Raw genomic sequence first — 14,548 nt, 5'->3', positions numbered from 1 at the left:
TGTTTATTATTAAACCCAGTTTCTGTCATTTCTAACTGTGGGGGCAATAAGCATGCACACTTCTCTCCACATTGAGGGAGTGGGTGAATTTCATAATATATTTTTGAGTCTGCACTCCAAGGGAGGTGTACATCTGAGGGCTGGAGCAAGTTCCTTCAACTGAGTCTTCCCAGAGCTGATCTGCAGCTGGGTGTGGTCCTGCCTGTATGTGTTAGAGGAGATTTTAAGAGCTTGGCTCAGCAAGACAGGTTAAAGGGGGCCCATGCTGGCAGAACAGGTAGACTCAGTGGTATCTCAGCACATCGGGTGGCTTCCCAAGGGGTCCAGCCCGTCACACTGAGTTGTTAAAAACAGATGAAAGTTCAGTTGACCTTTTATATAAAACCATTGATAAAGTAAGTGAAAGATGGAGCCAAAGAAATTAGTACAAACAAAACATGTTTAAACTAAAAGAACAGATTAGGGGTTTGCAGGGATTCTGGTAAGGTCACAAAATTGCTTATGGCAACAAATCAAAATGGCAGTAAAATGACAGGAGAAGGTGGTGCACTGTTGGAGCATCTCTGGCGGAAATCCCACGTCCAGGCTGACTTACTCCATTATAATTTTGTTCACTCCTCTTTCACTTCTACCATCTTCCTAGCTAAAAACTCTTCTTCTCCACCTTAATTGAATCCCATGTCTTCAATCCCAGCCACCTTTTGGCCATCTTTGATTCACTCCTCAAATCCTCCTTCTCTCCTGCCTCCACATTTTTCTTTGCATAGGCTCTAACCAATTTCTTCCAAGAGAAAAGTGACTAAATATCACATGATCTTTCTCCCTTGGCACAGCTACCATTCCCCCTCCTCGTCTTACTTCCTTGTCACACATGCAGAAATTTCTCATCTGCGGTCTTCTTCTAATTCCTCTCTTTGCGGCAGTGACCCCATCCATCTTCTAATCTCCCTTACACCCAGTCTCATACCCTCACTTACTCCTCTCCTTAACTGCTCACTCTCCTCTTGCTCTTTCCCCTCATAATGCAAGCATGCTTTAGTGTCTCCTATCTTAAAAAATAACCACCCTGGACCCCATTTGCCTCTCCAGCTATCACCGTATCTCCCTTCCATCTCTAGGCTCATTGAATACGTTGTCTACATCTCTGTTTGGAGTTCTGTTTGTACAATCCGTCACACATCCCTTGCACTCCACTGAAACTGCTCTCGCCAAAATCTCTAATTACCTCTTCATAGACAAAGCTCAGACCCAGTACTCCATTCTCATTTTCTGTGACCTGACAGCCACCTTCAATACCACTGACTATGCTCCTCCTCTTGAAATTTTGTCTTCCACTTGGCTTCCATTAACCTGTCCTCTCCATGTTCTCCTCTTGCCTTCTCACTTTCTGAGGGGGTTCCACAGGGTTCTGTCCTTGGTCACCTTCTCTTCTCCCTCTATACCTTATCTCTGGATAATGTCATTCACAAAACACAGATTCAACTACCATCAGATCTACCTCTCTACTCCTGACTTGTCTCCCATAAAAAACTAAAATCTCAGCCTGTTTCTCTGACATCTCCTCATGGATAATTAGCTATCAGATCAAGATCAATCTTCCCCCTAAGCCCTCCCTGCTACCTCCTTTCTTGATTACTGTGGACAACACCACTCTCCTGCCCATCATGCAGGCCCATATAACCTGGGCATCATCTTTCACTTGGAAGTCTCTCTAGGTCCTCACATCCAGGGTAAATCTAATGTTTGCAGATTCTTTCTGAATAACATCTCTAAGATGCAGCCTTCCTTATCCCGCCACACAGCTAAAACTCGTCCAGGCTCTCATCATCTCACAGCTCAGTTAGTACAGCAATATTCTCTCTGGCCTTGACAAATGCAATCTTGCCTGCTCATATCCATTCAGAATGTTTGTGCAAGGATCATTTTCCTAGCCCATCACTTTGGCCATGTCACCCCGTCCTTGCATCCCTGCACTGGCTCCCTCTTCTCTACTGCATCAAACACAAGCTATTTGTCCTCACTAGCAAGGCTTTTCATGGTCAAACCACACCTTACTTATCACTCACTATCAAGATGTTGACTTCCCCATCAAATCAGCCAACGATGCCAGCTTATTATCATCATGCAGGCTTGAAAGAAGCTCCCTGTAAACATCTGCAAATCCACCTCAGTATTTTTCTTCAGTTGCCTCCAAAAAACTTGAGAATGGTTAGGCTGCTGATGTGCTGAGAGACAGCCTGTCATGCTAACAAATAGTCTTGTCACTGTTTTCTACTCCCCGTCTGTCTGTATCCATCTGTTGTCTCTTGCCTTATACTTAGAATGTAAATTCTTTTGCATTCTTTGGCAAATTCTTTTTGTTCTGTGTTTGCACAATGGGGTCTTGGTCCATGTCTAGGGCTCCTGGGGACTATGACAATACAAATAATAAATATTAATTTTGATAGCTGATGTTGCCACCCCTTTCTAGACATGGCTTTTCCTGAATTGGGGGGGGGGGGGAGGGAGGAGCATTACTTAGCAACTTGATTGTGGACTGGATAGTTTAAAGGAGCTAAACTGAAGGAGAGGAAGTGAACTTCATCATCACAGCTATCAACACCGACTGCTGTGACCAAGGAATGTACCATCACACCACTGGGCGTGATCCTGAAAGATGTCCTGAATAGAGGAGAAGAAGGAGCCAGATGATAATCACCCCATCTATTAGGTTTGCATGAATCCTGACCACCATCTGGCATGGGAAACTGCTGCCACCCCTTCCCTACGGTGATTTTTACTTCCCTATTGTACTACTTCTGTTTCTTTTTTGCTTTCTATCTAGTAAAAGTCGGTCTTAAGATAAACCCAACCTTGTAACACTGCTGTAATGAAAAAGAAAGCTCTGAATAATGCCTTAAGCAGCCTGATACTGGTAAAAGTTTTACCAAGTGCTGAAGGGCTAATAAGATCATATGCTGTGCTTGTTGTTTCCCAGCAGCTGAACTAGAAACAGACATCTGTTGCACTTTCTTTCCTCTCCTCCTGTTTTGCCTTATCTTAAAAAATAAACTCACAAGGAACAGGATTCAACTGTATCAAGAGTCACCCAAAAATGACAGTCTAAACATTCTTCCCCCTGCTACTCCCCACACAATAAGGAAAGTTAACACCTTGATTAATACCATCTCAGGAACTGTATAGGAGGGAATTTCCCTCTAAAAGACTATACGCTTACAGAGAATAAGGGAAATTCTTATAAGAAAGTTTTACATTTCAGATACTTTGACAGTTTGCCCTTTGTATTGCTCCAACAGGAGTGAGCCAGTGAACATAAGAATGGCCATTCTGGGTCAGACCAAAGATCCATCTAGCCCAGTATCCTGTCTTCCGACAGTGGCCAATGCCAGGTGCTTCAGAGGGAATGAACAGAACAAGTAATCATCAAATGATCCATCCCCGGTCATCCATTCCCAGCTTCTAGCACACAACAGCTAGGGACAATTCAGAGCATGGTTTTGCATCCCTGCCCATCATGGCTAGTAGTCATTGATGGTCCTATCCTCCATGAGCTTATCTAGTTCTTTTTTTAACCCTGTTATAGTTTTGGCCTTCACAACATCCTCTGGCAAAGAGTTCCACAGGTTGACTGTGCATTGCATGAAGAAATACTTCCTTTTGTTTGTTTTAAACCTGCTGCCTATTAATTTCATTTGGTGACCCCTAGTTCTTGTGTTACAAGGATTAAATAACACTTCCTTATTTACTTTCTTCACACCTGTCATGATTTTATAGACTTCTGTCACACTCTATGTGAACCCCAGGGTTTAATATGTAACAAGGGTTTTTGAACTAACTCCTGCAAGGCCTCCCAGATGCTTTCCCTTTAATGGAAGGGGCAGAGTGAGATGCTGAAGCTTGCAGAGTCAGGGAGTCCTGTGACATTTATCAGAAATCAGTTCCACAGACAACATTTTTGGGGTCCACACAAGCGATTGTGCATTAACAGCAGTCTTAAAGGGGCTTTAAACAGGAAAACAAAGACAATTTATGTGCCCAGAAACTAACACATTGCCCCGATCTAAAACAAATGTACCTGAAGACAGAGCAGAAGCCCACTTGGAGCAGCTCTCCCTCTTGCACTCCCTCTTGCTCTGCCACTAGAAGGGGGACAACTCTGCATTTAAAAGCCCCTAGCCTTTCTCCTCCCCATGTCACTTCCTGTTTAAGTAATACTTGCCAATCAGCTGATTAAAGGGAAGGGTTACACTCTCTCCCTCCCTCTTGACTTTAAATAAATCTCAAGCAGCTCTAACTCACCTATTCTTGCTATAGCTATAGTTGTATTAATCTATTAGGATACTGGCTTCTAGTTCACTCAGTGCTACAACTATTGAACTGACAAGCAAGTGTCAGAACAAACTGGGAAAGCATAGGTTAGCTCACAATGCAAGAGTCTAATAAAGAGGAATGTCTTAGCAATTTTCAAAGTGACTGGCTACAAACTACTGAGACTATTTAAACCTGTCCAGCCTACTAGAAACCCCCCACATAACAGCTTTAACTCATTAAGGGGCTTAGCTTTTAACTCACGTAAAGAACAACCTGGCAGATTGTGAAGTACATACAAGTACATTGTGATGTGCTTGCTAAGAAGCAGGGAGTGCACTGACTATATGCCATCAAGTATAAGAAGTAATGGTAATACTGATCTCCCCTCAGAACACTATATGGAGATTGTGCAAATGTGATAACACAACCTCAATCAATCCTCAAAAAGGCAATTAAATGGTTAATTTGGCCATTAAACACGCCTATCTAGAAGCTTTGGTTTAGATTTCTTTTCAGCACTGATGGTTGGTGACGAGAACCATTTGCAGAGCCCATGTACCTATCACCGCCAATGCAGCTGGATGCTAGTCTTCTGTGAAGCAGCTCTGACTTTTCCAACAGGGTCAAAAAATATAGTGTTTTGATTTCCTAGCACTCTTGGTGTCACGTGGTAACTTTCTTTATACAATCTGTTGATAATCACAGCCCTACAGAGAAAGATGGCAGATGAGGAAAGCAGGTGTCTAGAGAGGAGCAGCTGACAAATCATGCTACCCAATAGACAGGAAATACCAAGTTGATCGGGATATTAATGTTCACCTCTGCCCTGTACACATATGCATTACAACAGTCTCAAAATACATGAGCACATGCCATTTTCCCCACAGGAACCATGTCTTATTCATTGCATAGGTAGGATTAGGATAGGAGACTCAGTGAATGTAGCGCCTGTTCAATATTTTATCATCACTGACCAATATGTGGTCCTTGCATCACTCACAGCATGCCAATCAACTCTGCTGAATGAAGACAGGATTTATGAGATACATAAGCCAGTTTCATTCACTGTCCAAGCAGCTCAAAGAGGCCGGCATCCTGTGGGGAAAAATGGTATGGAATCATGTCTTTAGAGACTGTATAATAATTCATATGCACAGTGGGTCAGTTATGCCTATGCCATTAAGATTGACATTTCCAAAACAGTGCACACTTACTCGGCAACTTAACTGTTCTTCTAGCAAAGAATTTTAATAAAAATACACAGATATGAACTTCTAGCTGGAGTGTGTAATGGCAGTTATAAAGAGGCCTAAATGCTTCCATTATAACCTCCCTTCAGTGCTCTCAATCAGCATCCTGTCCAGTTCCATGAACACCCTCACAGCTCATATTCCATACCCATGGTCATGCGCAATTAAAAGAATTAAATAGATACCTGTTATGAATAGAAATCATGGCATGTGCACTGTGGATGTCTTCTAAATCCTTACAAAGTTCAGCCAAATCAAAATAGATTGTCACCCAAAACCAAAAGGCACAGTGCACAGGGAGGCTGGCCTCTTTCAGGGGAGAAGAGTCCAGCCCTACCTGTAACACAATTACAGGCAGAGAGAATAAGCTAAGTCATGTTACAAGAATTTCATGTGGCTAAATCAGGCCTTTTGAGGTGAAAATAAGACAGAAGCCTGTGGAGAGCCAGAGCTAAGAGAAGGGAGACTCCAGGAAGAAAGCCCTGTTAGGAACTGCTACTTGATAGAGAGTGAGTCTGCTTAGTGGAAAGCCTCAGCAGCGATAGGACTAAGAACCTTGCACCAAGGGTTGTGAGCCCGCTAGGAAGGCTGGGGGGAGTTCTTGTGTTTTCTTTTGAACTTTGTTAATAAACCCAGCCCCCACAAAAGGGTGTCACTCAACACATTAAAGACAATGCTGAAGTTATCAGGAGTCCAAGAAGGGGAAACTGAGGCAGTGGCTAGTCCAAACCCATCAGGTAAGCAGTGGTGCTCCACACAGGCTGAGAGCAAACATGGCCAATTTTAAACACAAATGATAAAACTTTTGAAAGTTACACACAAATGAAAGACACTTTTAAAATGGGAACACTTATGCAACTTTAACTACTGGCATTGCTGTGTTGGGAACAATACATTTTATGTTTTGTTTCCCCACAACTCTGAGAACTAAAATACCTCTTATTTATCTGAACACACTCTTTACAGGAGTGGAGATAATACAAGAAGTAGTTGGCCATTTTTTCATTCAGAGAACTCAAAAACACTATAGTCAGCAATAGATACAGTTTTATTTCCAGTTCTTCACCACAAGCTCTCCCTACAAAAATATATCCATACAAAGACTTTTCTGTAAACATGATTCAATCTCATTTTTTAAATACTTGCTTTTTTCATGCTGTGAGTTACTGTATTTGTGCATCCCCCTGGCACAAACCCAAAGGTCAAGGTACACAGATACATAGTGGCTGATATGCCTCAATGATTATGTCACATGAAACCAGGTTCTATCGAAACTCCACAAATAGATATTTCTGAAATAACAGGGGAATTCCAGCAGAGGCAAAGCTCAAGGGTAACAATACTGCACTTAAGTATACACTGCTTTGCTTCTGTTTCTATGGTAATACAACATACCATGGTGGGTGGGGGGAGCGGAGGGGACCAAAAAGGTTACTTATACTTAAGGCTACAATTTAATCATGAGTATTTTTAGTAAAAAAAGTCATGGCTAGGTCACAGGCAAAAACCAAAAAAAATCCAGGGCCCCATGACCTGTCCATGGACTTTTACGCCGTTGAGGCATGCTGCAGGGGGAAAGCCGGGGCCCCGCTGTGGGGAAGGGACCCCATGGGGGCCCATTGCTGCTCCGGCCCTGCCAAAGGGGGAGCCCCATGGTGGGCTGCCAGTGCTCCAACCACCACTGCGTGGAGGAGAGTGCCCCGGGGGTGGGAGCCACCTCCATGCGGGAAGGGGGGTTGTCCTGGGGCCAACCCCATTGGCAGCTGCTTGGGTGGTCCCTGTGGCCAGCTGCCCGGGGCCACCAGAGCAGCAGCCTGTGTGGCTGGCTGCAGAGCCGCTTGGCCAGCCTTGGGTTCAGCCACACTGGCCGCTGCAGAAGTCACGGAATCCATGACAGACACAGAGCCCTACTTATACTACAGTAAAACTGTGCTTCTTTGAGATGCTGTCATCAGTGTGGTTCCCACTACAGGTGCATGTAACGGCAGGGCACCTGTGACCCTCCCTCACTTCCCTCGCAATTTAAAGCCCATGGTAGCCGAGGACTCAATAGGGATAGAGCTGGGTCATGGGATCTACACTGACTACAATATCTCTAAGAACCACAGTTATTGCAGAGGGTAAGTCAACATTTTTTTCCTCTTTCAGCATGAGTCACTGGATCCCACTGTAAGTGACTGGCAGGCAGCATCCTCTCAGGATGGCAGGAAACGAAGAGTTCCAGCTACATCAAACAGTAACCGAAGTACGGCTCTCATGAACGTGGCATCTGAGCTAGTAGCCAAGTCTAAGGCATGGTGTTTGACAAATGTCAGTGGGTTTCTCCACATTACAGATTTCTGATATTGGCACATTCCTGAAGCAGGAAGAGGATGTTGCTTGAGCTCTGGTGGAGCGATGTTCAGTGGAAGCAGCATGCCAGGCACATAGCGAGATATGCTGCGTTACCCATTTCCATGTTCTCTATGGAGAGATGGATGGACCTTTAGAACATCTAGCTGTGGCAATAAACAGAAGGGACAACGTTCTAACCGGTTTGGTCCTGTCAATATAATAAAACAAAGTCCTGGTAACACCAAGAGCTATAGCTTCTCTTCCCCCCAGCATCTAGTGTGGTTTCAGTAACAAGACAGGTGGACTGACTGGCTCAAATGAAATTACAAGACCACCTTAGTAGTGACCTTGTCCTGTCATATGGAGGATTGGGCCATAAGCACCAGAAGTTCACTCACTCTTGTGGCTGAAGTGTCAGCCACCAGGAAGACCAACTTCAGAGTGAGATGGGGAAAGGAACATCTGAAAGAGCCTCAAACAGAGGCTCCAAGAGCTTCAGGAGGACCAAGTCCCCAGCAGGAGCAGGTTCTCTGACTGGTGGGCAAGTGTGTAAAACCCCTTGAGGAACTTCAATACCATGAGGTGAAAAAAAGATCAGGAATTCCAGGCTGGGCAATGGAATGGAGCACTGGCACTCAGCTCGCTCTATCGGGCCAGGAAATGCTGAGCTGTGAACTTAGCATTGGGTCTAAATACATCCAAAGGCCTCTCAGACCAGACAGAGCTACAGGGCACTAGTGAGATGGCTCCCTCCCCCCTCAGCTGAGACCCAGTGACATTTGAAACATCCATCACTCACAAGGACTCTGCAGGGAAAAACACCACCACCCCGGCCTCTGCAGAAGGTAGGGCAGAGAGAGAAGCAGCAAGCCCCAATCAACTCCCTCTGATTTATGTGGCAATGAAGGTCCAACTCCTATGACTCCCAGAATGGGGAGTGATGTTCCTAGCCTTGCTTTCCCTTACACTACATGGGGGAGAATGAGGATGTGGCCATGGCTCAATGTGACCTGAAAGGACAAGTACATCAGGGGCAAGGAAGCAAAGAAGCTAGCACTGTTCCTGGTCCCATCCTCAGACAATGAAAATAGCCTCAACAGAGACAAGAATTAAATAATATATGGACATGCTTAGCACTTATATAGTATTTTTCATCAGCAGAGCTTAAAGCCCTTCATAATACTACACGACTACAGGATGGGGGACTGAAGCCCTGCTGTCCCGGGGCCAAAGCCCAAGGGCTTCAGCCCTGGACAGGGAGTCTGTAGCCTGAGCCCACCACCTAGGGCTGAAGCCGAAGCCTGAGCCTCGCTGACCAGTTTGAGAACCCTTGTACTATTTCCTTCTCTTTTGTTTACACCTTTCAAACATATATGTACTCTTCAACCCACCTGTAATCATCTTTTAACCTCTCCTCATAAATCAATCTCTTCAGCCCCCTGATCACTTCTGTTGCTGTTTGAAAACTCTCTCTAGTTTATAAGTCTATTTCTTGCAGTGTACAAAGCAGTATTACCGATGTGTTCGCACTGGAGCCAGGAAGGACTAATTTGTCTTGCTCTGTGATGTGATGCCCTCATGCATGGCAGCCCAAAAATTGAATCTGCCTTTTGACTACCATAGATTGCCACAAACTCATATATAATTTGCTCTCCATTAGCCCCCCTACATCTCTTTCAACATTACCATTTTAAAGATTTTTCCTTCTCATTTAACTTCAGTATTTATCATTATTTACTGTTTCCCCAGAAGGATTTTTCCAAGTTGAATCTCATTTTGGGGGGGTGGGAGAGTTATGCTGCTCACATTTCTGATCTCTCGAGATGCTTTTATAGCATTTCTGTATCCCCACTGGTATTTGAAGCCTCTCACAATTTACTTCTCCAATGCCAAACTCTGCCTTACTGGTGCACTTATGCAGACTGCCCCTCCTTTCCCTCTCATCAGACTGACACTTCCCTTACCCTTTTGTCTATCTTCTTGTGATCTTATTACTACTGTTATAATAGTTCTTGACTTAACTGGGACAAAGAAAATTATTCTGAGATCTTTCTGTCCTAGCTGCTAACCTGCTCTGTATTAACTATCCAGGGTGCTGAGAGATCATACTGAATCCCCAGACAAACATTTAACAACGCTTTCAAATCTATGTTTTACCAATCATCCACATTTACTTCAGAAGTCCATGAATTACTAGTTTTGCTGCTACAATTGCCTAATTTCCTTTAGGGTGAAAACTACTTAAAAAAGCCCTAATATTAGAAAATTGTTCTATGCCATGTCTATAACAATATAATAGCAATATATAATAATAATACTACATTTATTACAGCATTCAGTCTGAAAGATCCTGTAATGGGGAGCCCGTTGCGCCCCTGAGTATTCAGACCCTTGACCCTGCTCCTCCCAAACTCAGGGTGGCTCCAAGCTGGTGCAACATCCATGCTCTTTATATGTGTCCATTTCCCACCACCAGTTTCCTACTATATACAGACTATTTATAATGGCTTGGCCTAACCCAGGCCTGGTCAGCAACAGAGTAGCAGGCTCCTACCTCTCCCTGAGCCTCACTTCCTCCCAGCCTTATAGCTTCTTCCTTAAGAGGCTGGCAGGTACAGTCAGTGATTATCCAAACCTAGCAATCCATTTCCCCTGATTGGGGCTGGAGTGGTGGGAGCTGATTGAGGCTCCCCCAGCAGCGACCTGCCACAGATCCCAGTGAGCTGTAAGTCTTTATCATAGAATCATAAAATATCAGGGTTGGAAGGGACCTCAGGAGGTCATCTAGTCCAACCCCCTGCTCAAAGCAGGACCAATCCCCAACTAAATCATCCCAGCCAGGGCTTTGTCAAGCCTGACCTTAAAAACCTCTAAGGAAGGAGATTCCACCACATCCCTAGGTAACCCATTCCAGTGCTTTACCACCCTCCTAGTGAAAAAGTTTTTCCCTAATATCCAACCTAAACCTCCCTCACTGCAACTTGAGACCACTACTCCTTGTTCTGTCATCTGGTACCACTGAGAACAGTCTAGATCCATCCCCTTTGAAAGCCCCTTTCAGGTAGTTGAAAGCAGCGCTCAAATCACACCTCATTCTTCTCTTCTGCAGACCAAATAATCCCAGTTCCCTCAGCCTCTCCTCATAAATCATGTGCTCCAGCCCCCTAATAATTTTTGTTGCCCTCCCCTGGACTCTCTCCAATTTTTCCACATCCTTCTTGTAGTGTGGGGCCCAAAACTGGACACAGTACTTCAGATGGGGCCTCTACAATGCCGAATCATCACTAACACACAGCTATTTGTTAGGCAAGATGTTGCCACTGTTTAAATAGCATGCAAACATTTAGAAGAGTTTAGGACAGGAAGTGAAGAATGCTGGCTAAGATTTTCAAAATATGGGATCCTAAATCCATATTTGTCTTCAGCCTGCACTTCTTCAGAAAGCCAAAGGCATTCTGAACTGATGTAAAGGTCTACCTACCCTAATCACTCTGCATAATCAGGACCCTAAGATGTTGAAGAGCTCACCTGCCATAGAGAGCAACCAAAAATAACCCCTTACCTTTTTCAAGACACTGTGGGTTCCAGTAGAAAAGTATGAATTTGCTCATTTTTGAAAGACTTAGTGGTCCATGTGTTTCTGTTAATTTGATCCGTTTGGTGCTCTTCACAGAAATTGGTATTCTGGAGATCTGAAAGGAATGCCAATTTAATGTATATATCTCCAATAAAGCGCACACTGTTACATACATACTGCACTTTTCCTGTTTTCTGATGTCTCCATAAAAGTTCATCTCAAATCCAATCAAAGTGGACAATTATTCTGCTCAGAACCACAGTTCTGCTTGGGCAAGGAGAGGTTGTCTGTTAACATCATGATACTGTAACAGCAACCGAGCTCAGGGACCCATTGCATTAGGTGCTGTACGAACTATTAGTAAAAGACCGGTGAAGGCACTTCCCCAAGGTCACACAGCAGTTTAGTGGCAAAGCCATGAACAGAACATTAGTCTCAAGACTCCTAGCCTATGCTGTTCACACTTTATTCATTTACATGGCTTTCAGTTTTTAATTTTGGACACTGCGATTTCATATGTGGCTGAAAAACTGTAGTGTAGTTCTGTGGTATTTGATTTTCCCAGGGTCTCGGAGACTATTCTAACCATGCCAGCACTTAAACCTAGACCATGCTAATTCCATCCATGCTACACGGTGATTGCCTTTTGTTTGTAGCATGAATGGGACAACAAAGTTATAGCATATATAGCGCTAAGAAGCTATGACAAGGCTCTCAATAGCAAAACAACCTCCACTCACACTAAGAGTACTGAATGTCACTGTAGGCCCATTTTGCAGGCAGAATAACCTAGTTTGACAGTAATTTAATTCGGCTGTGCCCAAACCAAGTTATAGCATGGCATGTGTGTGGAGGCGGCCAAACTGTGAAACAGACAATTGTTTAAAAAGCTATACACCATGATTCAGACTAGGTCTTCACCAGGGCTACTGCATTCATAGAATCATAGAATATCAGAGTTGGAAGGGACCTCAGGAGGTCATCTAGTTCAACCCCCTGCTCAAAGCAGGACCGATCCCCGACTAAATCATCCCAGCCAGGGCTTTGTCAAGCCTGACCTTAAAAAAATATGTTTTAATATGGTAATAACATTTGTCCCTATCTGCACAAACTGAACCAAACCCTGCTATAGCCTAGCCAGTCACAGCTACTCAATGCAAGACCTCATTCACTTCACAGTAAACGGATCTACATTCTAAAGTAAGGTCCCTACATTCTGCAGTTGCTGCTGCTGGGAGTTCTGAGGAAGATTCAGATACATATTTAATGGAGAATCTTAATGCATTAAATATAAAAAAAATTAATCTAGTCAGTGCAGCAACCTCTGTGATATACAGTTGGATATTACATTCATTTTATACTGTCCCCACAATTTCAGTTTTCAACATGCAGCTGTCATTTTTAGGTTTCAGAGTTAACAACCCATTAAATGAAAAGGGCAGTTGACGCCTGTTGTAAAGAATATTTCTGAAACATTTAAAGTGGAAATTCTAGAGCATAATTCTGCAGCAATGGCAGAATCATGGAATACACAGGGCCCTGATTAAAGGTGATCTACAAAGGAAGCAATTGTGTTTCCTTGTTTATTATGCATAAAGGAGACTAAGAGGCTATTTCCACACCCTTCCCCCACACTACCACAGACCATTTTTCCTCCCTTTTGTTTGTATTTTTACACTAGAAATTCAGCTCATGCTACCCTGACTTTCCTGGAGGACTCTAAAGGTAACAGAAAAACTAGCATTATCACATCACAAGTACCAAAAGTGCATATAACCTTATAAGTGTGACTGAGAAGGGAAGGGATTTTTAGTCAGACCGTTTAAAATTGTTTTTATTCTGTGATATGGAGGTGATCAGTCTAGCTCGGGTTCCCAAACTGGGGATTGCAACCCCCCAGGGGGTCACAAGGTTATTACCTGGAAGTCACAAAGTGTCAATCCTGCCAGGAGTGGGGCTGGGAGCCTGACTCCCTGTTAAATTAAGTATAAACTAAAAACAGGGGGGTTTAATTTTAAAGGGGGGCTGCATTCAGAAGCTTGCTATATGAAAGGTGTCGCCAATACAAAAACTTTGAGAACCACAGGACTAGATAATTGGAAAATGGTCTTAAAATACAGGTATTTATAGGTTTTTAATTCAAATCCCTGACCAACAGTTCAGGAAATTCTCTGGACGGTTTCAGTCCCTGTACTTATTCAATTAAGGGCTGAGAAAGTGCACACGTCAGTTCTCACATGTTTTTGCAGGTTACTTTTAAACTTGGTAGCTTTATAGTTTAAATGGGCCTTCAACAGCAGGCCATCAGCATTACACAAAGAAGCCAAGAAAAACTCTCAGATTAAGCCCCTGAACTCTAAGAAGAAGTCACAATCCAAGTGCTAAATCCGGATCTCAGACACCCAAACAAAACTCACAAATTTCAACTAGAGCTGTGCCTGCATATCTGAGAGCAGAATTCTGCCATAAAGATATATGGAAATGAGTACCACATTACGGTACTGAGCTCATAAATCAGACCGCTAATAAATGGGAAGGGTGGTGAAGTGGACTGGAAAACAAAAAACGTAACCCACCACCACCACACAGCCCTTCTACACAGCAACAAAGCATTTTCTAAACATTAATGAATTAAGCCTCTTTAGGTCATTTATCTCCATTTTACAGATGGAAAAAACTGAGAAATAGAGATTAAAATGGTTTCAAGATCCCAGGAAGTTCGTGGAAGTGACTGAATAAAATCCAGACCTCCCAACGCACAGTCTTATGCTTAAAACAAGACCACCCATCTGCCATAAACTGGACGCATCAATTTGTAACAGATGAGGGTGACCCATTGTACCCAGAACCACCTTCTAATTATAAATACATGAGACTCAAAAGAGGAAACCCAGCTGTAAAACGCTTCTGAGTGAGCCAGAGCTTGATTAATTTTTTTTGCCCGGATGTAAAGGACACAAAATAAATATCAATGCAATCTGTCATAAAATATCGTTTCTCTCAGTTCCTCCAAACTAGGCACTAGGGTACTGCCACTGGACCTTAATCAGGATGTCCACCTTTTTGTCAGCATAAA

General features: G+C 43.5%; 1 protein-coding gene across 3 annotated transcripts in view; it reads right to left on the bottom strand.

The window, feature by feature from the left end:
• The window catches only part of MAP3K13 (mitogen-activated protein kinase kinase kinase 13), a 129,883-nt gene that overhangs the window by 110,293 nt on the left and 5,042 nt on the right, over positions 1-14,548 (bottom strand). The window contains exon 2 of one of the 3 annotated variants that reach the window (XM_084639328.1): positions 11,458-11,587. The exons of the other annotated variants lie outside the window; for them this stretch is intronic. The gene's annotated coding sequence lies outside the window, so the exon portion shown is untranslated. The remainder of the gene's footprint in view (positions 1-11,457; positions 11,588-14,548) is intronic. 3 annotated transcript variants of the gene reach the window in all.

This window comes from Lepidochelys olivacea (assembly GCF_965140295.1).
Source record: "Lepidochelys olivacea isolate rLepOli2 genome assembly, chromosome: 9".
NCBI lineage: Eukaryota > Metazoa > Chordata > Testudines > Cheloniidae > Lepidochelys > Lepidochelys olivacea.
This window is presented reverse-complemented; position numbering and strand designations above follow the sequence as displayed.